The 25,727-nt window shown below is 37.5% G+C and overlaps 1 protein-coding gene across 41 annotated transcripts in view; it reads right to left on the bottom strand.

The window, feature by feature from the left end:
- ZBTB20 (zinc finger and BTB domain containing 20) overlaps positions 1-25,727 on the bottom strand; it is a 478,730-nt gene that overhangs the window by 374,154 nt on the left and 78,849 nt on the right. For 35 of the 41 annotated variants that reach the window (XR_005258635.1, XM_038149265.1, XM_038149587.1 and 32 more), the window contains one exon: positions 16,531-16,590. The gene's annotated coding sequence lies outside the window, so the exon portion shown is untranslated. Of the gene's footprint in view, positions 1-14,342; positions 14,414-14,482; positions 15,077-15,365; positions 15,464-16,530; positions 16,591-25,727 lie in introns of those variants that run through there. The other 6 variants (XM_038150694.1, XM_038150445.1, XM_038150534.1 and 3 more) reach the window with 3 other exon arrangements.

Raw genomic sequence — 25,727 nt, forward strand, 5'->3', positions numbered from 1 at the left:
GACTGTAGGATGAAGCTTTCTGTAAAGTTAAACTTTCCTTCAAATTACATCACATGTGTGCACCTCAGCAAAGCTTTGAGGAGCCTGAAAAAAGAATGTATCCTTTCTGGCAGTGACTTCTGTAAAATAAGAAACTGGATTAACCATAGTCTTCACTGGTGCTAGCCAGACCACAAAGTGTAGCATCAACACTGTGCTTGCAAGGTAAAAGCTACTGTAATTTTAAAATATCAATTATACATTGTGCCACAGAAGTACTATAATCTGACTTCAAATTTTTTACAAACTATCTCTTCTTGCACTCCTACATAATACCAGAATAAGAAACACTGAATTACTTTCTAGGAGATATTTACAAAACTCTGGGATATTCTAAGCAGATACAAGCTAATATTTTTATTCTGAACAGCAGTACAAGCTGCCCTCCATCCACAGCACCATGCAGGCTGTCATTTTTGTAGTTAGGATGCATTTTGCAGCAAGACATAACTGTTCTTTCAAGTGCACTGTACTGTTAGTTGTTGTCACAATTATTTATAACTGGGGACATCTATCTCCGACTAACCTTCTGTTCTGGTCCAATATACAGGAAACAATTCTTGAAGCATAAAGTACAATTATAAGAATTTAAACTCAGTACTTCTTAGCTAGATTCTGCCCTCTGGTTTTGACTCTAATCTCAGGCAAGCCAAAGATGACATTGAGTCTTCCACTCTGTTGTGGGGTTTGTGTGTATGAAAATTTAATTTTGATGAGAGGTCAGGATAGAAGAAGAGGATGTACAGCTAAAGAAAAGGGTTTTCAAAGAGACCTGTAAACATGAGACCACAAGTTCAATTTCTTTTTAAAATGCATCAGAAAGGTACTGTAGCATTCTTTAACACAGAGAAGCAGCAGAACAGTGCATGAAACACTCAATGCCAAGGAAGAATCTGTCCCTATTTTAGCCGTGAATTATCCTACAACCTCGAGAAAATTACTTAACTGTTCCATGTTTCTGTTTCCCCATCTATGGGGACAATGCTACATTGTAAAACCACTCTAAGATTCTTCTAAAAATCAATATAATTTGGAAACTTGTAAAACACATGCAATTTCTAAAAAAGTCCACTAAGAATATAAGAATATATACTGCTTTAAACATTTGTTGCAATATTGTATTATCAGCATATGGGATTTGAAGATACTACATGCTTTAAGTTTAAACTTCCAACTTTTGGTTGAAACACAAATATTTTCAAGGACTTCAGTAGGAGATGGACTGGGTCCTGTAGTTTTTCCTAAAACAGGCAACAGTCCTCCAGGTACGAGGTAGCACTGGATTCTTTGAAACCCACAATAATCAGCAAATTAAAAGAGGTTAACACTGTGTCCTGCTTCTCCAGCACTCTTTTCAGCACTTACATGATACAGATGCCACAGAAGACTCACGCTTACTTTGAAGTGCAAGAAAATATATCGTGTTAAAAGATTGAGTGTCATTCAAAGCATCCTTTGAAACTTCTTAAAAAACAGAGCTTTGTATATGGAGAGGTTTTAATAATTAGTTTATTTTTCTGTACTTTTAGACCACAGCACAGAAGATTCGTTACATATACAACACTCAACAAACTTTGCAGGCTTTAGATATTCAAACGCCTCTACTTCTGAAAGTTTATCTTGCTTAAAAATGTATTTGTAGGGTGTGATCCAAAAGTGGCTGTACATAATATTGTAGATCCAATCCCAAGTCATCAATCAGTTTGTTACATTTTCAAGGCAAGTATTTCAGCACAGAAGAGAAGTGCTTTCTCAACTTTGTATTACAAGACTGGATCACAGAGCTTCTTGAATAAACTACATTACAGATGGGACCAAGCATGGAAACTGCTAGGCCCAGAAGATTATGTTCTCTGGCCATTATTAAGACTACATTTTCTGAACATTGCTAACAATCAAAAACAAGGTATCAGAACTGGGGATGGCTCACAAGTTTAGAGACAGCACTCATCATAAATCAAATGCTAAAACAGTTGTATCACTGAATGAGAAAAAAGTTGGGAAGATTCTACAGCCATTTCATCTTGCCTAAGTATTTCATTCACTAACTTTGTAATACAGACAAGAGAATTTCTATCCTTCAAATGATTCAATCATATTTATAGCAGATAAAATTTACAAGTATTACATTAGGTACAGTCACCTTATCTCCAAGTAAAAAAATTATATACATAGTTGAATACAAAGGCAGCAAGCTGATTTTTTTATTCTTATCAAGATTAACATAATACTTAAATGCAAACAGGGCAGTTAGATAAGAATTACAAAAGACATGAAATTCCTCCAATTTTTAGGTGTGATTAAGAAAGCAACACCAGAAATATAGGCAAAAAGGAAAAAACACAGTCATCCAAATTAAAATTATGTCAAAAATTATATATGGCCCAGAATCTGTGTAGACCTCTGAAGAGAGATTGCCAGCTAGAAGAACAGGAGTGATGTGGGATGCTTTCAGATATTTAAGAGCATAGAGCGTGGAACAGAGTGCAAGAGCACAAATGTGCCCGCAGAGGCTGTGCTAGAGCTTCAAATATCTCCAGCTAAAGTGACTAATGGGAATGTGCAAAGAGACAACCACTTCAAGCAGAACTTTTTACTGATTAAGTCACTACCATAAACCTCAATATGTTCCCTGCCATATTGGCAGCCTGTCCCTTTTTTCCTTTTAACTGTGGGCCAGATCCTCAGCTGGTATAAGCTGGCATCGCATTTTGTTGCCTTCCGTGGAGTTAAGCCAATTGATGCCATCTGAGCATCTGATATTATATTTCCGTAGCAGTTAAAAAATGATACAGTGGCATTAATTACTACATAGTCACATCTCATAACCTCATGGCAGGGGTGGAAAGACTTCTCATTTATAGTCACCAGTCAACATACAGAGTGGAAGGGTCAATTGGTCATTCCATGCTCGGTTTGATGGCTGTAAAGCTACTAGTCATTCCAAACACAGGAAAAAACACTTTTCATTTTCCTATATGATTTAAACACTTAAATCTCGTTAACTCACAGGCATGTAGTAGCTACTCTATGTCCTTAAAGCACCATAATCCACTGCATCAAAAATGTAATGGATCTGACATGCAGAAGAACAGGCAACTGGAGCAGACAAAAAATCATTTAACTGAGAAACCCAAGTCCCACTGCCAATAGTAGTTGCTAAGGGAAAGAGGGGTAAGAACACTTTCATCTGTAAGCATTCTGCTACAGCCTAACAAGACATCAGAGAGGCAGACACAGAAACTCTCCAGTTTTGAAAAGAGAGAAAGTGGTGAAAGTGGTTTTTGTTGGGTGTTTTTTTTTGTTTGTTTGTTTGTTTGTTTCAGCAAAGAGAGAAATGAAGCACAGGACTAATTATGGACAACTGCATTTAGTTTGGAGTATCTCTTACCTGACATTCATAGTTTATACCTTTTGTATAAAAGGCCCATATGTTCCATGTCACTGCAGAAAGAAATAATCTTAACAGAAAATTGCAACACCCAAATAAAATCCTCCTTCTCTAATGAAATAGCATTCCCTACTTTATCCCCAACACAAAAGAAGTGTAAGCTGGGACTCCAAAGAACCAGGGTGGGCTCAGACACTTGGCTATCCAGTAGAAGCAATGCATCAACATTTCAGATGCAGCAGAATGTTCACCAACTCACGTAAGATATTGAAGGTATTGTCTGTGTATTTGAGGGAGGGGTAAATGGGGAGTTGGTCTGTGGCACTGAATCTATCTTGGCCTGCCATCATTTGCATTCTTTGTCCTTCCCAGTATTTCCTCTCACATCTAATTATCTCCGCAGCTCCCAAGTTTTTTGTTTTAAGCACTTCACACCCCCTGGACACTCAACATTGAGATCTTACTGAACATTAAACAAGCAGATTGCCATCATTGTCTTTAAATAGGTACTAACCTAGCAGATACAAAACTTATTCTCCACCTACTTATTAGAATTTGCATGTTAAAGCAGCATGCACATTCCTAACAAGCTTCCAAACGGGGTACTGGAAGTAAGCAGATTCATTCTACAGGTAAATGTATAATCAGCTGGCCTTAAGTTGACTGAAGCCCATGTCCCAAAATACAGAGGGTTTGCTATGGATATAATGTAATTACCCCACAACAAGCAAAGGCCAAAACATGGGAAGATAAACTCATGACTGACTTCAAGAGGTGTTTTACTTGAGTAAGGACAATGAAATTCAGGGCTTTAGTCACAAAAGAGCAGAGCTATTGAAAAACAGAAACAGAGAAAAAAAATCAGACAACACAATTTATGGGGGAAGGATAAGAATAAACAGGAAAATGAATAGGGAGCAGGAGAACCAAGGAAGTGCAGGTTTCAAAGCACACTAGTATTTAACACGGCAAAAGAAGTAACTGAATCTACTGACATCTGCCAGGAAAACGCCAAGATGCTGGTAAAGTCTCCTCACAGCCACACACTTTTGCTGTTAGGTTCTGATAGGAGGACAATGACATGAGCTCTACTACTGTCACTCTAGAGAGCATTCCACTGGGAACAACTTCAGATGGAGAAATAATGGACTTTCTCCCAGACCTGAGTATATCTGAATAAAGGTTTGAAACCTATTACATACCCAGTACAAAATGGAAGAGTATTTAAAACAGACACATTCTGCCTAACTCAAATAAATTTAAACCAGTTGATTAAGAATATTACTTCAATTCATACAAAAAGTAACATCCATCTTTTAAAGCTTGTTCTCCTATTTCTACATTGTACTTGGCAGAAGTATGTCCATATTCAGTTATTTTGTCTTAAGTCAGTGATGGGATCCTGCTGTCCTGATATTGATGAGAATGAAATTTATAATCTTCAAATACTTCATTCAACTATTATTTAAGAAATATTATTACTTAAATGAGACACTCCCTCCCCACAAGAATGCTCATAAAAATATATGCCTTATTTAAAAAAAAAATTGATTTTCTGTGTCCAAATTTTCTAACAATCTATAGGTGTGTTCAGTCATCCTTACCACAGGGGAAGAAAGTAAGTAGGAATTTATGCCTGACAGAAATCCTTCAAGTGACAAAGATCCTAATTTTGACTTCAGTGTAAATATTCACAGGATTTGGCCTATGCTTTGCAGAGTTGACTGGGTTTCAAGTTTGCTATTACTCAGATAATAGTTTTGCTAGAAGCTTAAGAGCTCTTAGAAGAACTGGAGGGAATGAGTTTGACAAGAGATCAAAGAGATCAATTACTATTGCGTCCCCTGGACTTTAAGCGTCCAGTGGACACCAGCTGGCTGGGCAGAAAATGAGAATTAAAACAGCTTAGTTTTAGAATACTAACATACAAAGTAGAATAATTATTTCCTCCCAAAAATATGGATGGAGTTTATATTCTCATTTCTTATGTAATGGAGTTTTCCTAATGTTCACCGTTTATAAAAAATACTTGTTTGCAATGTTTCCCTATAAAACGGATATACCCAATTTCAATTTCTAATCAGAAAAACCATGCAGATGTTACTAATAGGACAAATGTTGGAATGCTTGCCCAGGATTTAGGCTGTCCACTGTTACAGACACAATGTGAGTAAGACCCCCCCATGACATTTAGCTGATAAGTCTGGAGAAGTCGGGTCAGGAACCTTGATCATAAACAGAAATTTACAGGCTGTGCAGCCTCATAACATTCATGTCTCAAGTCTATTTCTCTGTTTTCTATGCATTGACCTTTTTTTTCTTCCCATTGAAAAGGAAGGGAACCAGGAAAAAAAAAAAAGAAACAAGCTCATAACAGAGTTGTTCTAAATCTCTCCAAAGAAGCAGACACAACAAATTCCTCAGATTGAATCTCAGGTGAAAGCTCCTTGCTCCAGTTGAGTAGTCCTAAACAAGAGAAGCCATGCTTTTTTTTTTTTTTTTTTTTTCCGTATGCTGCAACAAACTAGCCTTTAAATTTATATTTACTCCAGTAAATTGTTCTTACTTTAACCAGTGATTTCGCTAGCTAGCAATAATTTTGGAGTGTTGCTCAGAGGACATCTCTTTGCTTTGCTAACTACCTGTTATGATGTGTAAGTCACTGCAGAATTTTGCCATGTAAATTCTGAAAGGAATTTGCAGCTCTGAAACAATTTTGAAATATTTTTTCAAATTCTATGCTGTCAAAACTCAATGAAACTGCAAAAAGCACAAAACATCTATAAACACTGCTGCTGGCTACACAAAAAGCTGCAAAGAGTAAGCGTTAAGAGCAGGAAAACACTGTTAATTAATAAGCATTGTTTCTTGAAGCATAATACCCCTACCTGGGAACTACACATTCCTACCTATACATCATATCAATATTACAGGGCTAAATATCTCTAGGAAAAAAAAACAAAAACAAAAAGATAAACAACAAACAAGGTACTCATTGCTTAGAATCTATCTGCAGATGTTCAACTAACAACTTAACTTTTCCCTTCTTTCAGCACAGAGTGGAACTGTGAGCATTACAAAGATTGAATTTCTTTTCATAAAAAGTTAAAGGGTAATACTCAGTAGAAGCCAATAATAATTTTGTGTCAAAATATCTACATAATAAGAACACCACTGTGATGGTAAATTTCCATCTTGCACATTAAATACTAGTTTAGTCAAGCTTCTCCTATGCCTGTGGCTTGGGCAATGCCCTGCTCAGGAAACTCAGGATAAATTTCTCCTCGGATTATTCTGGTGTGAGTTAGCCCAACAAAAGGGATTTTTATTCTGATATGGCTCAACCAAAAAAGTACTCCAGACAGATATTCAAGGAAAACAGAAAATACCCCACAAACACACCACCATTATGAATTCAAATTTAAAGTATTTACAGGATTAAGCAGTAACAGCACTGACATGATAACACATAGTATGGCCTCATCCTGCAAGCCTCTCATCTGAATAATCCTAACTAAGTGTGTGCAGTCCCCTGGAGCAATTGTTAGGTGCAGAAGACTATGAAATTTGGGAGGGAACAGATAAAAAAGCTGAAGCACGGAGCAACAACATGACTCACTTAAAATTCTACAGAAAACAAATAGAAATTCATAAATTAAACTGATTCTGACTTTTAATCTTGTCTGTGGGACTCAAGATCTATCCCATGAGAATAAGTATAAAAAAGCAAAAGCAAACCCTCCCTTGACATTTTATTATATTTCTATAGTTGTCTCAATATACCAGATCAATTGCATTTGAAAATGCAGCTATTAAACCATAAGTAGACCATCTTTGGAGCCTTTGTTTGTCAATTGCATCAAACAACAATTCTTCTGCAGACAAGAAATCAGACTGTATTTTTACAATAATTGCAAGTCATTTCTAGGAAGAAAGAGGTAGCAACAATACCCAAGGAAATAAAATAACACACTTTTGTGCTTTCCCATCAAACCCGATAGTGGTAGGGGTTTAAATCAGTCAGAGGCAGCTACGCATGAGAGATTGCATTCTGCAGGCTCTATCAGTCAGAAGTCAAGGATACACGTCCATGATTTATCATACTTTTCATGGTAATTAGCTAGAGTGCCATTTTGCTTCCAGTAGCATCACTCAACTTTCTTTTTTAATTTGGTCTTTTTTTCTGCAAATGAATTTACATATTTCTCAGTCTCTCATCCCCTACTATGTTTTATTTATGAATATAGGCCTTGCTGATGGTAACTTTATTGTGAAGAAAGTAGTAATTAGTGTACCTATCTGCTAAGTTAATCCCCTTCCCACAATGTCTGCAGAGAAGTTTAAGTAACAGTTTGCAGTCAATATTAGGTTTAATTATGCTTAATGAGGGGAACTATCTCTGTTTACTAACTGCACCTAGGTGTGTAGCTTCTATATGAGTTTTTCTTCCAACCTCATTCCACACTGTTAATAGTGCCACTGTGCAGGGTACTTGTGGTGCTTTAATCCATAAAACTTCTCCAGGAGAGCCAAGCAAGTGAGGCACCTGTTACAATACACGTTCAGAGGGAGCAGAATGGCCTTAAAACAATGACAGCTTTGTGTAAGGAAAAAGTTCTACCATCTCACATTTAGTGGATGCAGTGCACTGGAGAAAAGAAGCTGAAAAGCTTATTTTCAGCCCACAGATGTTCCTCAAGGTCCTCCTCTTAAATACTAAACTAAACTAAAACATTTTTCCCTGATTTTCAGGGATAATCCGCTTGAATATTTTCTGTAAGAGTTACTGTGATCTTTTACCTTATTGAAAGCTGTGTTAAAAATTAATACCCTGAAGTTGTACAAATGAATGAGGACTTCTAGTTGTATTTCATGGGCAGATATCTTCCATAACTGAAGAGATTCTAGAGGCAACTGAAGATGATACCAATGTTGTCTTAGAACTCTCTACCAGCAAGAGGTCAAAAGCAAAGCCTCAGACTGAAACCCAGTTCTACTTCAACTGCTCTGTTTTCAGCATCTGTGTAATATTGTTGCTTCAGTCAGTCTTCCTAATGTGAAGATCTAAATTTCAGTTTACTTCAGTACTTTTTGCCATAACATTTTCCTTTGTGATTTCATGTATTATCCCCTTAAGAAAAACATGCAATGGGAATTTTTAATACATATTTATAGCTACTTATTTAAAATGTACCTTCCAAAATCTTTGATTCCCTAGGATGCATAGATTTACAGGGTTTTGTGTGTGTGCACAAGGGACCAAGTTTGCTGGAGAAGTGCTGAAAAACAAAGCTGTTTGATTTCCAATAAGAAATGGAAGTGGAACACAGAGAAAAATTGTTCTGTAAATGGAGAGGTTACTTCATTTGATTTTTTCAAAGCAGTAAAAAGTGAGTTCTGCATTTCATTCATATCAGAGAAATGTGACATTTCCTCAGACATAGCTTAGGGGTTTTTTCTTTTTTTTTTTTGCTCTAGTGAGCACTCTGCATGAGTCCACCCATTCCCTCCTTATTTTTGCCATTGGCAAGCCTTCAAGAAAAAAAAGTCTCTGGTTAGAAAATTGATCAAAAAAGCAGGAAAAACTTCTGCTAAATCACGCTTTTTGTTTTTTAAAAAAACCACACATTTTATGATTACTTGATTGACAAAACAGAAGTAAAGTAACAATTTATTTAAAGGCTAAACTCTGTAATTCTGCAAGCTATATCCAGATCAACTGTACATAGCTTTGACTGTACAGGTTTCAAAATTTAAGCTCAAGGCTTATATGTACTTTTCCTACAACATGTCAAACTAACCCTAACACCCATATTACCAGATGTTAAGGAAAAGGTTTCTAAAGGAGAAGTGCGATTTTTTAACTGATGCTTTTCCCTCTCAACACAATATTCAAAAAAATGTGATCTGAAAATGTAAATACAAGTTTAACTACTCTGTAAAACTGTTAATAGCTACATAAGAAAGAAAATACACCTGTTTTCAAAGTGAAAAAATACCTGTTTTCAATATATTCTTCCTTTTGCTGTTTAAGGCATCAATATTTAGATAAACATGGAGTTCATTATGAGATGGAAATTATTTACAGGCACATATATTCTTCAGAAAATTGATGAGATTTTGTACCCAAGAAGAGAGAAAAGAGCTCATGACACTTCTTTAATACAAAGTGCAGCATCCTAAAACACTACAGAATGACTCTGAGAATCTGAAAAACTTAAAGAAATCATAATTTAAAGGCTACATTATGGAAACTCCAACGGGAGAATGAAAACAGCACTTAATACAACAACACCAGGAGAGGGCATATTCAAGTTACTTCTCACCTGCTGCTGCCTTTCAGTAGTGGCATAAACAAAGCTTGGGTAACTGAACATTAATCTATTTTACTAAAGCACAATCCCAGAGATAACAGGATCACCTGTAGGCCATGGACGTTCAGTGTACATACACGAGCAACTGTCTCCTCAAAAATCCACAGGAAGCTCTCCAAACCACAGGAAGCAGATCTGCCTGAGAGATAGATGGATGGGGGCATTTTACAAAAATCTGTGCAGCTCTCCTCCCTAGACAACTGCTTGGGAAAAAAGTTCCACATTTTTCTGAAGAGCCTGAGAGCATGGTGGGCTTACTTATTTTGATCAATTTGGATAACTAGGTTTTTCACATTGCAATGTTGCCTCCACACATCTCTCTGCCCAGAGTCGCCAATTATAATGAAGAATAGTGGGAGGATGAAGATTTTAAAAACTAATTGCAAAATAACGAAAGAAAAGCTGTTTCTCAAACACAAAGAGTTTGCTTAGGTAAAAAACATTTTTTCCACGATCTAGAGAGGTTTAGTTACCTCTAAATGAACAAATTTAGTATAATGCAGTATAATGTCTTGGAAAAGAGAAAGATGCTTTTTCTTGATGACCTCTGAAGTCATGATAAGAGTCTCCAGTCTTGGTGGAGGAGATAACCTGAGAATGATTCAGTCTGGTGGCTCCTGGAATCTCAAGGAAGCTTGACGTTTATATGGAAAAAATGCATCTCATGTTTATAGTCCAGCCAGGAAGGTGGGATTGAAACACTATGTTTCAGCCACACACCAAACAAACTGTTAAATTATAACTTACAAGAGAACACTTAGACAGAGATACTGACATCTTGGGGCAGTCCCATCTCATAAAAAAAAACCCCAAACATTTAAATGTGCCTATAAACATAATTGTAAAGATATTTTAATTCAGAGGAAGGAAAAAGTTTCAGACCAAAGTTCTGCAGCTAATGACCACAATTCAGGTTTATAAGACATTGATAATTAAAATGCTCTGTAAGTGATTAAGGAGCAAGATTTCTTGCTTCTTTTTTCTTTTTTCAATATTGATTTCTCACCAGAAAAAATACAAGTTTTCAGCTGCTTTTCTCTCAGAAGAGCCTCTGCCTACTTTCATGAATTCTCTCTGCCATCCTAAAGATATGCTTTTGGAAGGCATAGAGACTTGTATAATCCCCCAAGTCCTATTAATATCAGTAAGAATGATACAAGTTTAATTCCAAAGACCCAAAGTGAATGACTAAAATGGCCTCAAAGCTGTTTTTCAGATACAAAATGGTCTATCTCATCTTCTTGCACTCCAATGTGCTGCTGCCACAGAAGTGGTCCAGCTCCCACGGCTGCTGACTTCTTGCCGTCTCATTTTGTTGTCTGCTATTTCACTTGTGGTGCAGGAGAAATTTGGGTTGGTCTTTTAATAACCCACACTTCTGAGAACACTGAGGTATGCAGGAAGCTATGCAGGAATGCTACTCTGCTCATCAAACTACTATATAACTAAGGGCTGGCTTTGACTGGAAGGCTTACTAAAAGAACAACAAAAGCACCTGGAAGGTGTTCAGCAGCACAGTGTCCCCACAGAAATGTCTGATTCAGGTCTAACAGGAAAACAGATGTCCTTCTACTCCAGGAGAGGACAGGGAGAGAAAGAGGGAGATACTAACATAGAAAGAGAGAGAGAAAGAAATAGAGAAAGAGAAAAGAAGAGAAATAAAGAGAAGGAAAGAGGAAGGGAGGAAGGGAGGGAATTATTTCACCATACTACTCAGTGAAAGATGTATCTCCTGAACTTTGCTGGACACAATAACATTCGAAGTTAAAATATTGAACCATCAGATGGAGGATTCAGCTCTCTCTTTTACAATTAATTCCCTGTCAAGCACATTCTACTTTTAGAGAAAAATAGGGAAGCCAAGTCTTCTCTGTTTTAAAGACAATGGAACAGAAATTGGCCAGGAGAAGAAGCAAAAAAAGTCACTGTCTTGAGCTATCCACTGAAGAAAATTAACTTTCCCAAAACAAACATCAGAGATATTAAAGATCAGTACTTCAATCTGTCTGGACACCTGAATGTGACATCTGGACAGCAAAATTGCTATTTATCCTTTCCAAAGAACGTAAGCTGAGTCACGGGCACAGAACAAAGAATTCAAAGTCAAATTATGTTCCATGTGGCAAAAGTGGCAAGTGTCACCTGTGCCACATCATTCAGATACTACCAGATGATCTGCAGACCAGATGAAGAAGAAAATGAGAATGACTGAAAGGTTCTTCTTGGCTTTGACCCCGGCACACATCTGATCAAAAACCATGGTAAGCTAAATATCTTGTTCTGAATCTCAAAAAACTTCCCTGGCATATACTTCTTGCCCCCACTTTTTCACTCTCAGTGAAGAGGGACGTTATCTTTTTGATAGAGGAGGTATCAGGTCGTGGCCCCTGGCAAATCAACATGAAGCACAGGCCACACAATTCAAATGTGCTCTAAGAAAGAGAAATTTAGCATCCTGAAACTCCATGCTTAAAGCACTGAATGAGAAAACCAGTGTGTTGATTTAAGAGGCCAATCCTTTCACATTCATGATCAAAAACAGTAAAGGAGGAAGAGCAAAATATTACCTGTGACTTATACCTCAAACCAGGCACACTGGCCTGGCACTGTTAGTTTTACTAGAATATCTGCTGGATAACACAACAGACATGCATGCACATAAACATAAACACACATGCACACACAATACTGAACTCTGGGTTCAGGCTCTGGTGACCCATGTCCCTCAGGCACAAATCAGCTATGAAGGAACAGGAAAAAGGCAGTGTAATGGTTAACTAGCCCAGTGGGCTATTATTCATCACAAGCAGAGAAACAGCAGGGCAGGCTGCAGTGCTGGTCCCCCCTCTCCCTGAAATGCTACTGGATGGCTGGATCTAATTCAGCAGTGAAAAAAAACCAGCAAATGTAGTGTCAACAGAAGAAAGAAGCTGAATTTCACTTCCTGGAGCTGCAAGTAAAGGAGGACTTCTGCATGGAAGCAGAGATTTCCTGTGAAGTTTGATGTTGAAAGAACATGACAGACAGTATCAACACTTATCAAACATGAATGCATAGGTTTTGGTAGGATTAACAAGGCTACTGGTATCAGATCTGTGCAACTATTCCCTATACAGGAACAACTGATCAATTCTTGTGGCAACTGGCCAAGTGTCAGTGTTGGAAGCTGCAACCATGGCACCAGGACTGCAACAGAGGGTTAAAGTACATCCATTCAGGTGAAAGACTAAACCAGGAGAATTCCTATAGCCTATCAGGAAAATTCCCTCAAATACTTCCAAATCTTTCCAAGTCTCTTACAGCAGTGCATTAAAAGTGAACATACCAGAACACCCACTGTATCTCTTCCAGTGCTACCTCAGTAAGCATTTTGTAGAAAGGCAATACACTACTGCCTGGACTTCAGTTTGAAAAGACAAATTTTATCTGCTTTCTTCCTAGTTTCCAATGATTTAACTTCATCAGCCACAGCAGAAATGACAATCAAAAATTTGGGTTTATTTTTTATGTTTCAGCAAAAGCATTGGCGTTTTTATTTAAGAAGACCTTGAAATACATGGTTTAGAAAAAACACACCAAAAAAACCCCAGATTCTTGCTTTCCTTAAACTCACTTTCCCCCTGAAAGGTTTTGCTCTGGGTGCGGATAATTAATTTACTTTCATTATTTTGAAGGGCTTCTGTTTGAGTGGGTAGAAATCAAGTATCCACAACACCAAAGTAGGTCCTAGAATTAGTTGTTGTAAACAAAATGTTCTGCTGCAGTGGCCCAAATCTGCACAAGCAGTAAGACTTGAGTATTTTGGCATTTTCACAAAGAGCACCCAGATCCATGAGAACATATTATAGGACTTAACATAAAATATGGACAGATCATGTCTTTCTAATCAGGAACTTCAGCTGTTACCCTTTATTGGATGTTTCAGTCCAGATAGCTTTCTGGTTAATGAGGTACACACACTAAAAACAAAAAGAAGAAGAAAACAAGCCAAGAAAGTCCTAGGAAAACTTCAGATGGAAGCATCTAGACATAGTTGTGTGCACACATCCACAGAGAGAAGAAGAGGAATCCAGGGAAAATGCACAGGATTATCACTTTACAGTCAGTGCACACTGACTTGAACAAGGATTCAAAAAATAAAAACATCTAACATTTAAATCCCAGGCTGCATATTCAGTGACACCCTTTTTCTCATCAGTGTATGTACACTAAAAACCAAAACCCCAGCAGCTAAACATCTACAGCTTTGTGGAATTTCAGTTCTCGATCTCATGGCAAAGCTACCATCCAAATGCTCCACTGTATCCACAGGCTTCTACTACCACATTCTGATTTAAGGACACAAATGCGAGAAAATTAAAGCCAAAGACAGAGCAAGCAGATGAAATGAAGAGTCTGTGCTACCCATCTCTTCAGAGATACAAAGATGTGATGTAGGCATCTGGAGAAACAGAAAATACCTCCTCTGGTATGTCTCATTCCATAGGTCTCCCCATTTTCAAACTGCATTCCTGTGCTTTGCACAAACTTCCACATACCTTTGTAGCTCATCTTCACTGTTGCCCATAGTAAATACCCAGTATTTACAGGTAAGCCTGCAGACTTGTTCCTCCATGAAGGTAAACAAGAGAGGAAGGAAAATGTTATGAAGAAAAGTAGGAAACAATGCTCCACTTACTTGTCTGTGGTTGGTAGCTATATCTTAGGAATAGTTGCTTTAAAATAAAAGTTGTTATTGAGCTTTGGTTTAAAAATCTCTGCCAGTTTTGACATTCAGGTGAAGGTATTGCTGCTGGCTCCAGAATAATTTGCATATCTTATCACTAAATAAAATGTCTGAGGTGTGCACCAATCTGATGAAATTATAAACAGGAGTCCACACAAGTACACATACCTTCCTGTTTGATTTCTGTCCTTTTCACTCCTCTATAATAAATCATATGATATCTCATTCTACCTGGAGGTTTAACTCTGCTTATAAAAAGGAAAATGTTAGAAGCCTATTCTTACCCATACTTTACAGCTGAGAACATGACAAAAGTAATTTTGGGGAGCAAGCAGGAAGCTTATTTTGCTACCATTCATCTCTTTTATTGATACAAAATTAGTGGAAAATCCCATGTATTTATGAATTTTTAAAAATAATTTCCCACCCCAAAAGTAAATTAATAAATTAAACTACACCTCTTTTACTACAAAGACAAATATACATGCCTAACTTTATGTCCTGCAATTAATCTCATGTATTTCAACAGGATTACTCATAGTGCTGTAAGTGCTGTAAGTGAAATACATGTGTAAATCCTTGCAGAATCATGGCCTGAATTTCCAGCAGTTATATGGCACAATTAAATGCCTAGGTCGAAAAATGTCTCTACAGAAAGATCAGAAAAAAAACAAAAACAACAAAACCCTTTAGGCATAATAAGTAACAAAATCTACTCCAGGGAGTGACAAGGAGGGAAACAGCATTGAGGGTGTCGCCTTCCTGTGGGAAATTCACCTGTCACCAAATCTTTTCATAAATTCTTCTTCATCTACCAGTTACCACCTTCACTTACCACTCTGTTCTCTATCACCAAATATGGCTCTCCCTTCCCACACTTCCTCTGCTGCTACGTGAAGGAGACAGGAGATGCATCTCACTCATTCTTTTGCACTGTGAAGCAGGATGAGAGCACGGTGTGGCCCTTACATTAACTAGCAGGGTAATAAAAAGCTCATGTGCTAATTATGAGGCCTGGGGTGCACATCTTTGCTCCTTAGTCAGTTGCTGAACTGTTCACATGCCACTGTCTCACTGAAAATTGTCGAGTAAACCCTTTGGACAACCCTTAACCTATCACTGGAGTCCATTACAAGAAGCTGCTGATCAAAATGTATATAAATTACATACTCAAACTGCCCAGCCCTGCCTCCTGAGGAGTAGCCTACCATTGGCTTTCTTCTGCAAATACTCATGAATGGCATGTGAGAAGTTGCTCATGATTAGGTTTTTTATTAAAATCCATGGCTTATGCAAAAACTTCTGCTTGTAAATTAACTCAGTTGGAAATATTAACTAAAATGCCAGGAAAACGAAGTCAATCCCTTAAAAGTTCAAATGACTATTTGTCACAAACATTTCACCTCTACTAATGAACTGCAAAAATGAATGATAGAAATGCAAAACTGTATTATGTTTAGCAGTTAACATTTTAATAAGAAGGAGATTAGCAATTTTTAATACCTCCAGTGCTTTGTTATATACAGTAGCACAATAACTGAATATTTTAATTGCTAATTATTTAGACCTCATTCAGTTCTCACTCAGGCAAAACTCCCGTTGAGGGACTCTTGCTTGAGAAAAGAGCTACAGGATTTGTTTTACTGTAATTTGAAAAAACTTTATATATCGTAAAAACTATCAAGTAATAGTGAGACAAAAATCATTAAATCCTTAGCAATATTAAATCCTACTGAAATTCCCATTGACTCTCAACGCCAATGTTTTCATATTAAGTAAAACAGATAATTGCAGTTTACCAGTTGTAACTTACCTGTATAATTTATGCCCAGATATGCTGGTGGCTCTTAAAGGAGCCTAATAATGTTTTGATTCCTCTTACCGTATCCCTGCTTTTCTCCTGTGGGAAATCTCAGTTTAGATGCAAAAAGGAAATAGCATTTCCAAACAATTATGATGTTAACACCTTCAAAAACACAAACATTAGCATTTGGTTTTACCTTTTGACTTTGGCCTCCAAAAGGGTTAAGAGCAGTTCTCAACACTTCTTTCTTATGCTCCTGTAAAGAAAAGAAATGAGTATGTTTAGGGATTTGCACACAAGAAACCTTGAGTTTCCATAACAGTCAAATAGCTGGTGTTCAGTGGGGGAAGTGGGTGGAATGCTGTATATATATATAAACATACACCTATCTGAAGGAAGACAAAACAAAGTGCTGCACATTTGCATGCAGTGCACAGGTGACAAAAAACATAAACTAAATGTACAAGTATTTCAAATGTCATGCTTTGCACATGCTTCAGGAAGGGAAGTTATACAGCTGGACACAAAATAAGTAGGGAGTGACTTCTAAGATTTCATGCTTCAAATGCATTTTGGAAAAAGTTAGAGGTAAGTTCTCTAATCAGTTGAGCCTAAAGGGTTGTTTTGTTTGGTTTTTTTTAATGAAAAACATGTATAACATATCCATATTTTCAGCTAGAAATGGCTTTAAGGCCCAAAATGTTCAGAAAACCTCTCCACAGGCTGCATTGAAGAAACAAAGAACCAAAAGGAGACCTAGTACCATATACTGTTAACTCCCAGAATGTTCAGAAGTGGCTGTCACACAGCTGAGGAAAAAGTAAGCATTTTGAAGACTGAAAGAAGGAGTTGGGCACCCTCCTTCACCAATTCAAAATATGGTTTAGGGACCATATTGGCAGAGTTGGATTGGCAGAGTTTCCAGTCCCTGTTATAAGAGGTTCACTTAGATTATAGCACTCAAATCCATTCCAGTCAGGCTTCCTGCTTCCTTGCAGGGGCAGTGAGATCCCTTTGTTCCTCTCAAGTGTGGACTTTCCACCTAAGAACCTGTGTCCAAAGCTAATGCCAGCTTGTGTATGGCAGGACTAACTAAAATGACTGGTAGTCTTTAATAATATACATAAAAAAATTCCAAAAATGTAATTTTGGAAAAATTAGTGAAGTAATTTAAACATTAATACATGGTTTATATATTATAAAAAGAATATATCTATTTTGCTAGCAGGGGTTTTTCATAGCTAGCCACGAAGATATTTTAACTACTGGGATTATAGGTAAGAAGAGATTACTCATCAGAATGAACTCATCTTTGGAGTACCTTTACTTATTCAGAAAGAAAGCACACAAAGTGTTGCTTCCTCATAAAAAGAAGATATAATAACAGTAGGCTTTCAGCTCATTGTTTCCAAGCCTGACTTCCCACCAGTTCCTGGCTACTGCAGGGATGCTTCTGTTTCTTTTCTCAGACATGCTCACAATTCCTTTTCAGCTCTTGTAATTTTCCTTTTGTTTTCTGCGTGCTTTCTACCTGTGGTCATTACAATCAAACAATGCCTCCAGCAGCATTTGCAGAAATTTCCCTATGACAATCCCCCAGCTCGCATGGCTCAATCCTGAGTGTACTCGGCACAGTCTGCTGGATGGCAGCTTCCACTGTTTTCAGGGAAGAAGGTTTATTTTGCTTGATGTAAGGCTATGCAACAAATGTTCAGCTTTCCTATGGTCTGCAGTTGCCTGAATAGAGAGAGAGACTCGCTGGACAGTGGCTGTTAGCACTTTCCAGCATTACACAAGGATGGTCTGGAACAGTCTGTCAGATCTGCACAGACAATGAATAAAGCAAAGCAGAAGGCCTAGATATTGAGTAATGAGGATGGCCTTTTGACTTTTAAATGCTGCTGGATGGATTGCATGAGGACATGTTTGTATTAGGTACAAAATTGTATTGTTTGCCTAATGTCTACCTCAGCTACCAGCTGCACCACTCTGTGCTTGCTGGCACACAACGTGCTGCAGTGAGAGATGGCTCTGCTGAGAGAGCCCAGCAAGAGAGGATGGTACTGGGGAGCCTGAAAAGCATGGGAAGAGCATGGGAAAATCTGATCATAAGGTGCGAGAGGAAATTTTTTTTATTTTAAAACCCATTGATCAGTCAGAACTCCAGCAGTGTTTAGACTCCTCAAGCTCTGCAAAGGATTAAATCCAAGTCAAAAGTCTCAGTTTCCCTTCTCTGGCTTACTGGCATATGAATATTTGTACAACTACTCATGATGACAAGCTACCCTCTTGTCAGATGTAATTTTTCCTAGGAGCTGCTGTACAAGAGTCTGTATAACTGTTACAGTTACTTTATTCTCACAATCATTAATTGATCCTTTCTAAACATTTGAATGCCTGAATTTAATTAGAGGCAACATTTCTGCCACAGTTTTTATAACTGTTTTTATACATGATTTAAATTAATCAAGCTTTATACTTGAGATGGTAATTTATTGGTCCAAACCAGCTGTTTCCAAGCCATACACTTTATTTTCAATTCCAACCTCCATGTTTAAACCTTGTGGTTTAACTTAGACCAACGGCTTATTGGTGATTCAAATTATATCATATCAAGTAATACCCTCAAAATCTGATGCATCTGCATGACATCAATGGAGTGAAAAACTCTGCGTGCAATTCAGGAAACCACTATGTTTTGGTTTTTTTTTTACTTTTACATGAAAGCTAACTCCCTGTACAAAGCAGAGGTGAATACCTCACAGCATAGGCCCACTAGAGGCTTACTGGGCTCAAAGCTGTTAAGTCTATCAGTCCTCAGAAATGCTCAAGTTAGGCCATGGGGATTTCCTACCAAAATGTGCTTTTCAGGAGGAAGTAAATGAGGTACATTTATTAACTCTGCTTTTTAAATATCTCACCAGAATGAGATCTACCACAAAAGTAAAAAAATATAGAAATGGATAATATAATAAATAAATATAGAAATGGATAAATTAAACAGTCCTAAATTAAAAATGCCTCCTCCACTATGCTAATTGCTTGTACAGTAACAAGAGCATCTTGTACTGCTGAAAATGCGAACAAGAGGAACTACACACACTTTTTCATTTCCTTATGTTGATGCCTTATAGGCTCCATGGCCTTCTGATATTTGCTGCTAATGAAAAGAACACTATTCAGTGACCTATCATCAGATTAAGTGAAACCGAAATAAACACATTCCATTCAAGAAGATGTAAAGAAGGTGTCAATTTTATTTACATTTTCTCTCAAGGTTATGGCGGGAGGGGGGAATATTGTAGGATGGTAAATCTTCTCTTTTTGAGATCCTCCATTTAAGAACAAAATTCAAAGAGTAAGATAAATTATATTAGCATTACTCCAGTTCAATTCCTTCCAAACACAGTCATCACACATACAAACTAAAGTCCAGCACCAAGTGAATGAAAGAAATCACAGTTTATTAATGCTAAGAATGTAGGAGCCAAAAAGAAGCTCAGACATGATTCACTGTGAGAGTACTCGTAAATCTCTTGGTCTCTTTTGAGATTCAACCTGGCATGAAACTTGGGCAAAGTATATTCTCAGCAAAATGGACAGTGCATGACAAAAACGCTCAAAAAAAAAAAACCAGTGCAAGAATTTAATATCTGTGGAAGTCTTATCTGGCACACTTAAAGCTTGAAATCCCCTCATTTTCAGGGCAGTATTTCTAGCAGAAGAACAGGTTGTCTCACACAGGCTCACCACTACCCCTCAGCTTTGAACTAAGGGACCATGTTGAATGGTCAGGTTTTGGGGCTGCTTCAACCCTTCACTGGACTTACAACCAAGGGCAACTCTTACTGACTATAGTAATGTTTTTTTTGGGATATGGACTTTGGTCCACTGAGAACTAGAGTTGAGATCTCTGTAACTTTTATCAAGGGTCAAACTTGTCTGTCTGGGGAAAAAAAAAAAGAATAAATCAAGTGACTAGCATTAAATTCCATGATAAAGACATTGTCTGAAGAATTTCTGAAGACAACTGCCCAAAGCAGACCACCGACCTGGTCTGCAAGTATATGATAATGAACTGGATATCATTTGGCTTTTTTGTGGGAAAGGAAGCTTCGCACATGTGCAGAAAAAAATTTAAAGAAACAACTGTGTTATAGTTACATCCTTCCCACATGAAAAAGTCATTCAGGAAACAATTTAAGTTCCCTGTGCACTACTCAAATCTATTTGAAAAATACTGCCTGCCCACATTTATCTCTGTGAAAGACGTGGATTAACTGTCCACGTCTCAGGCTCAGGACAAAATGATCTTTGAAGGCAGCAGTCACATGATGGAGAAAAGGCACCATCTGTAATGCTGTCTGCGAGGTTCATGTGCCTTCACTTCATGTACCATAAGTCTACTTAAACAGAAATCATCACCTGGAACACGAGAAGCAAATGGCATTTTTAATATCAGAGCAATGAGCCTGTGTATTTCTTCAGAAGGAAATACCAGTGCAGACAGGGAATTAAAACATGCCATGGTAACAGCTGAAGACTTCAACTGTCAACAAAATCAGGCGATTAATTTTCACATAAACACACTCTTTTAAAATCTTTGATTTTTAATATACAGTCCAAAGATCACTCTCACATTTCAGCAGCTTTTGTCTTTTAATGCCGATCACTTCAGCTGACTTTTCACACTACCCTGTGCTTTGTCTCCCCTTTGGAAAAGGTGAGTGAAAATATCAAATGGTATCTTATTCTGCCAAGACCAAAGGAACAGTTCAAACATTCAGAAATATTAGGCAGTGGCCTTACTTAAGGCTGGAAGGGAATGGGATTAGCAGTGGGCAGGGGAGGAGGGGAGAACCAAATCTCTTCTCTTTCTCTATTTCAAACTATGCTCAGGGCTAGACTGTGTAAAACAACAAGCAAAAATTACTGGACAGAATACACAGAATCATTTTGCTTCTCATCACATTCTCTTCCCAAGTGACAGATATTGAAATTCAAGAGGAGACTGGGAAGCTATTGGCTTCTTCACTACCACTGAAAGCTGCCCAGACTGATCCACTTGGACTGAACTATCGCCTGCCACAGGATGCAGTCTCTCAATGCATGGTTCCAAATGTGGCTGGGAGAGCAGCAACTCATGCCACTGTGGCCTCTCCGTACCTCCTCAAAAGACAAAGATGTCAGACTTTATAATCTGTCAGTTTACAGCATCTTCCCAGACCGTAACTCACTCAAACAACAGGAAAACAGACACATGATGTGTCTGTTACCAATCTTTTCCTTCAAATTTCTGAGCTATGTCTGAAATGGAACACAGCTGGAACTTTCCTTTGACTGAGATGAACCAAATGTCACTTCCTAACAAACACAGACCTCTCTGTCTCTGGAAACACAAAGTAGGAATGAAAGGTGCTGCTTTTGTCCGAAAAATCATTACCAACTTTAAAATTTAATTCCCTTACAGCACTAGAGATTAGTCTGGAGGAATGCAGAAGGGAAGTGAGAGATGACAATTCTCCATTCTCTCCAGAGATTACATCTCCCTACCGATTTTGTTTCCTGTGCAGTACTTAACTCCTTTATGCCTTTTCTCTCATGATCTCTTCCTTGCCACAAACTTCTTCAAATTTAAAAATCAGAACATGAGCCAAGTAAATAAAAATAAATAAATAAAGTTCAATGCCTATAAAAAGTACACAGACTAACCTGCTTAATTATTAACAAGTAAACATAACAAATTCTGAATTATTTACTTTGTCTTTTTTAGCTACAAACCTCAGACTTTTAGAGCATGAAATACATGCTTTATTTTAGGACACAAATCAGGTATTTTACAAGGCTGTGGACATTTTTTTTTTGGAGGTGGAGCTGCTTTGAAGAATACACGTTTCTTATTAACCCCCAAACACGTTCCTCTCACCAAACCATGCTGAAATTTTAAATATAGAAATGAGAGTTTCAGTATAAAGATCCTGTATTCACGTGTTTGCTAGTGAATAGGATGGCTGTTTCTGAACTGCAGCTGAGCAAAAATAAGGTTCCTGTGAGGCATATGCACCATCCTCAGCTTCTGTACATCTGCTAGGAAGATGCTAGATTCAGAGGGAAAACCTGGTGAAAGTTCCAGACAGAAGTTCTACAACAAAGGATAAAACAGCCCCAGTTCAGTCACATTTTCTTTACTGAATAAAGCTACCCTGCTGAAGCAAACCTCATCTGAGCCACAAACAAAAAAAGGTCATGACCACTGGTTCCCGAAGTTCTGACAAGATGCTGTTCTAGGCCAGACCTCCAGCTGGGCCCATCTTTACGTTCTCCCTTCTGACACATTGTTCTGCCCAACGCAGTGCTGATGTGACACAGCCTTCCCAGGTGATATGCTGAAAAGGAGGGAAGTTCAAGGTTGCTTGCTGGATAAAACAAGTGACAGTTCTTTACCTGCTGAAGTTAGCACAGATCCTTTGAAGTCCCCAGCATTCAGCAGTGTAAAACAACGCCCATCTCCTCCTCAGTAACCTCAGGCCACCACGCAGCCACAACTTTTTGTCTGAATGGTAATATCATCATGACCACCATGGCAGAAACATGGTTGTGAATCTCAGACAACTTTTCCCAACTAGCCTTTCATAGAAATGATTCTGTAATAATGCTTTTGAAGCCCTGGATTAATGAAGATGTATCACAAAATCACAGAATATGTTGAATTGGAAGGGACACACAGGGATTATCAAAGTCCAACTCCTGGTCCTGCACAGGATACCCCAAGAGTCACAACATGTGCCTGAGAGCATTCTCCAAATCCTTCTTAAACCCTGTCAGTCTTGGTGCTGTGACCAGTTTCCTGGGAAGCCTGTTCCAATGCCAGTTCACATATTATTATTCCCTCAGCCTTGACGCTAACGTGTACAATGTGATAACTGATAGCATATTTATTAATCTACTCTTAATTGTTATAATGGTCAAACATAGTTTGTTTTCCCCCCCCTGGTTTTAGAACTTAACAATTTTGTCAATATTTATATACAATACTTTTTTTTCCCCACCAAAGCCTTCCAAAGGTGCAATTCAGGAATTCAGGAGATGAGACAGTTAATCACAGAGCTGGCTTAGTCTCTAATTTAGGTGGCCTACTTATGTTCACAACATTTTATTAGCACATTATGCTGTATATTTAATATTTAGTACACTGTATGAGAATGGTTTACTGTGTAGTGCTCACATAAATGACTTACAAATTCTGTTTGACACATAGAGAAGCGTGTATAAGTAATACATGTCTTTCTGAGTATGCCTAATGCTACAGAAAATAAGGATAAGCAGAAGACATGTAGAGAAAACACTAAAATATATCTTTGATGGACTTAAAGGTTAGCTTACAAATACTTCAGTAGAAAAAAGATGCAGCATTAGCGATATACACACAATGCCTATCCCTTCTTTAACTTTTGATTTAAAATCTTCCTTTGGAAGCCTCAGATGAAGGAAAAGGACTTTCATTCAAAATTGCTGAAGTCTCACAATGGAAACAATTGCAACAAAACAAACAGCAAATCCTCCCAAAACCTTTTGTATTTTACTAGACCCAGAAGACAAAGTAGGATCTTTCTTTGAGTTTAGAAGTGCTTTCAGGACATTTTTCAAGAGGCAGATACATTAGCTATGTCCTCATGAATTATGCAGCCTTTCCAGTGTGTACTTACACAATGCTAGCTGGAAGCCCCTGGGAAGGATGCCCAGTGCATATGAGCAGCAGGTGGTACCCAAGGAGAATCGCTCAGCCAAAGCAGATCCAAGCCTTGAAGAGCTAGGGAGCAGCTCTGAGCATGGACCCCAGTTATCTTGCTATAGCTATAGCTGTTTTAGTTATATTGGTGTTACCACTGAAATTACCACTGAAAAGGAGATTTTGACTTTAGTCCTTAGTGAGGATGAAAAGTATACTGGTTTTCATGCTTCTTCCATTTACAAAGTGAATCAAAGCTCAGACATCTGTACAGGCCAGAAAAGGAAAAATCACAGAATCCTTTTGCCTGACATGAATCAGCCCTAATTCAAAACACCCATAAGCAGTCCTGGTACAATTCTTACATTTGCTTTTGATCTCTAACTAGTGAAACATTAACATTTATCAGAAATACATTTTTCTGGTATCGGTGGGCAGGTGAATGTAACAGAGTGAAGAAAGGACGATAACCTCCTAAGACAAGTGGTCCCCAGTTGACTCTGAAGCTCACAATACCCCAGTTAAGAAATAAAAGGTGATCAAAAGGCAAGAAAACTTATTTGTAATCAGTTTTAGCTTTTTGTATTCTGCTGCGTAATTTGTCAATGTATCTATCAATCCTTCCACAATGAGGTTGCTAAGACAGATGCTAAGACTTCAGTAAATATCAAATTTCTTTTCTGCAAAAATAGATGATCACAGCAAAAGCATGGGGTTTTTTTTTTCTGCTGGTGAAGTATTTTCAGTATTATTACAAAGGACTCTTACTGTTCATTAAAATCTCTGACAAACTATCAGTTCCAAAGCTTTTCCCACTGTCATCAGTTGCTGTTTGTCAACTGACATTCAAAACATTTTTATTTAAAAAAAAAAAAAAACAAAACAAAATTGAGCCTATCTTCCATTCTTTTTATTCTTGTACTTTACTGAATTTTTCAATATTACTCCAATACATGTATAAGACTTGTATGGCATACCTAAAATGCCTCACAATAGAAAAATTTAGTTCACCTTTCCTCCAGGAAAAAAACCCACAAAACAAAACAATCTACAAAACCTCTTAGAAAATGTGTCTTTCCCCAGTTATATTCAGTAGGGAACATTAAAAATTCAATATTTGCCACTCTGCAGTGACTTCTGGACACAAAACAGTTCCTTCATGCTGCAGTAGGTTTGTCTAGTCTAAACATAAAGGGAATTAGAACAAAAATACACACTTTAAAAAGTACTAGAAATAACACCCACAAAACATCTTCGATCCTGACATCACTCTTCCCCTTATTTTTCCAGTCATTCCTACCATTCGTTACAGATTTTTATTTTTTACAAAGATTAATGTATAAAAACCAGTACATAGAAATCAAGTAACAAGAATGGGTCTAATTAAGTATTTATAATATTACAAAAATAACTATTATATTAATCAATATGAAGACTGAGATGTTCAGATCAGTGGGACATTTTTAGTTCTAACATTAATTTTGCTTTAAGGACATGAGGACAGTTGATTAAGTAAAAGCTGTAGCTGAGATAACATCAATATATAGTATCTGGATTAAAAACTGTGTTGGGAGCTGTGCTGCAAGCTAGCAGATATCTCCATTACAAGAATGCATCGTATCTTATAGAACAAAGTTTGTAGAGATTAAGATTTGAAAAAACAA

The sequence above is a fragment of the Motacilla alba genome, chromosome 1, assembly GCF_015832195.1.
Source record: "Motacilla alba alba isolate MOTALB_02 chromosome 1, Motacilla_alba_V1.0_pri, whole genome shotgun sequence".
Taxonomy (NCBI): domain Eukaryota; kingdom Metazoa; phylum Chordata; class Aves; order Passeriformes; family Motacillidae; genus Motacilla; species Motacilla alba.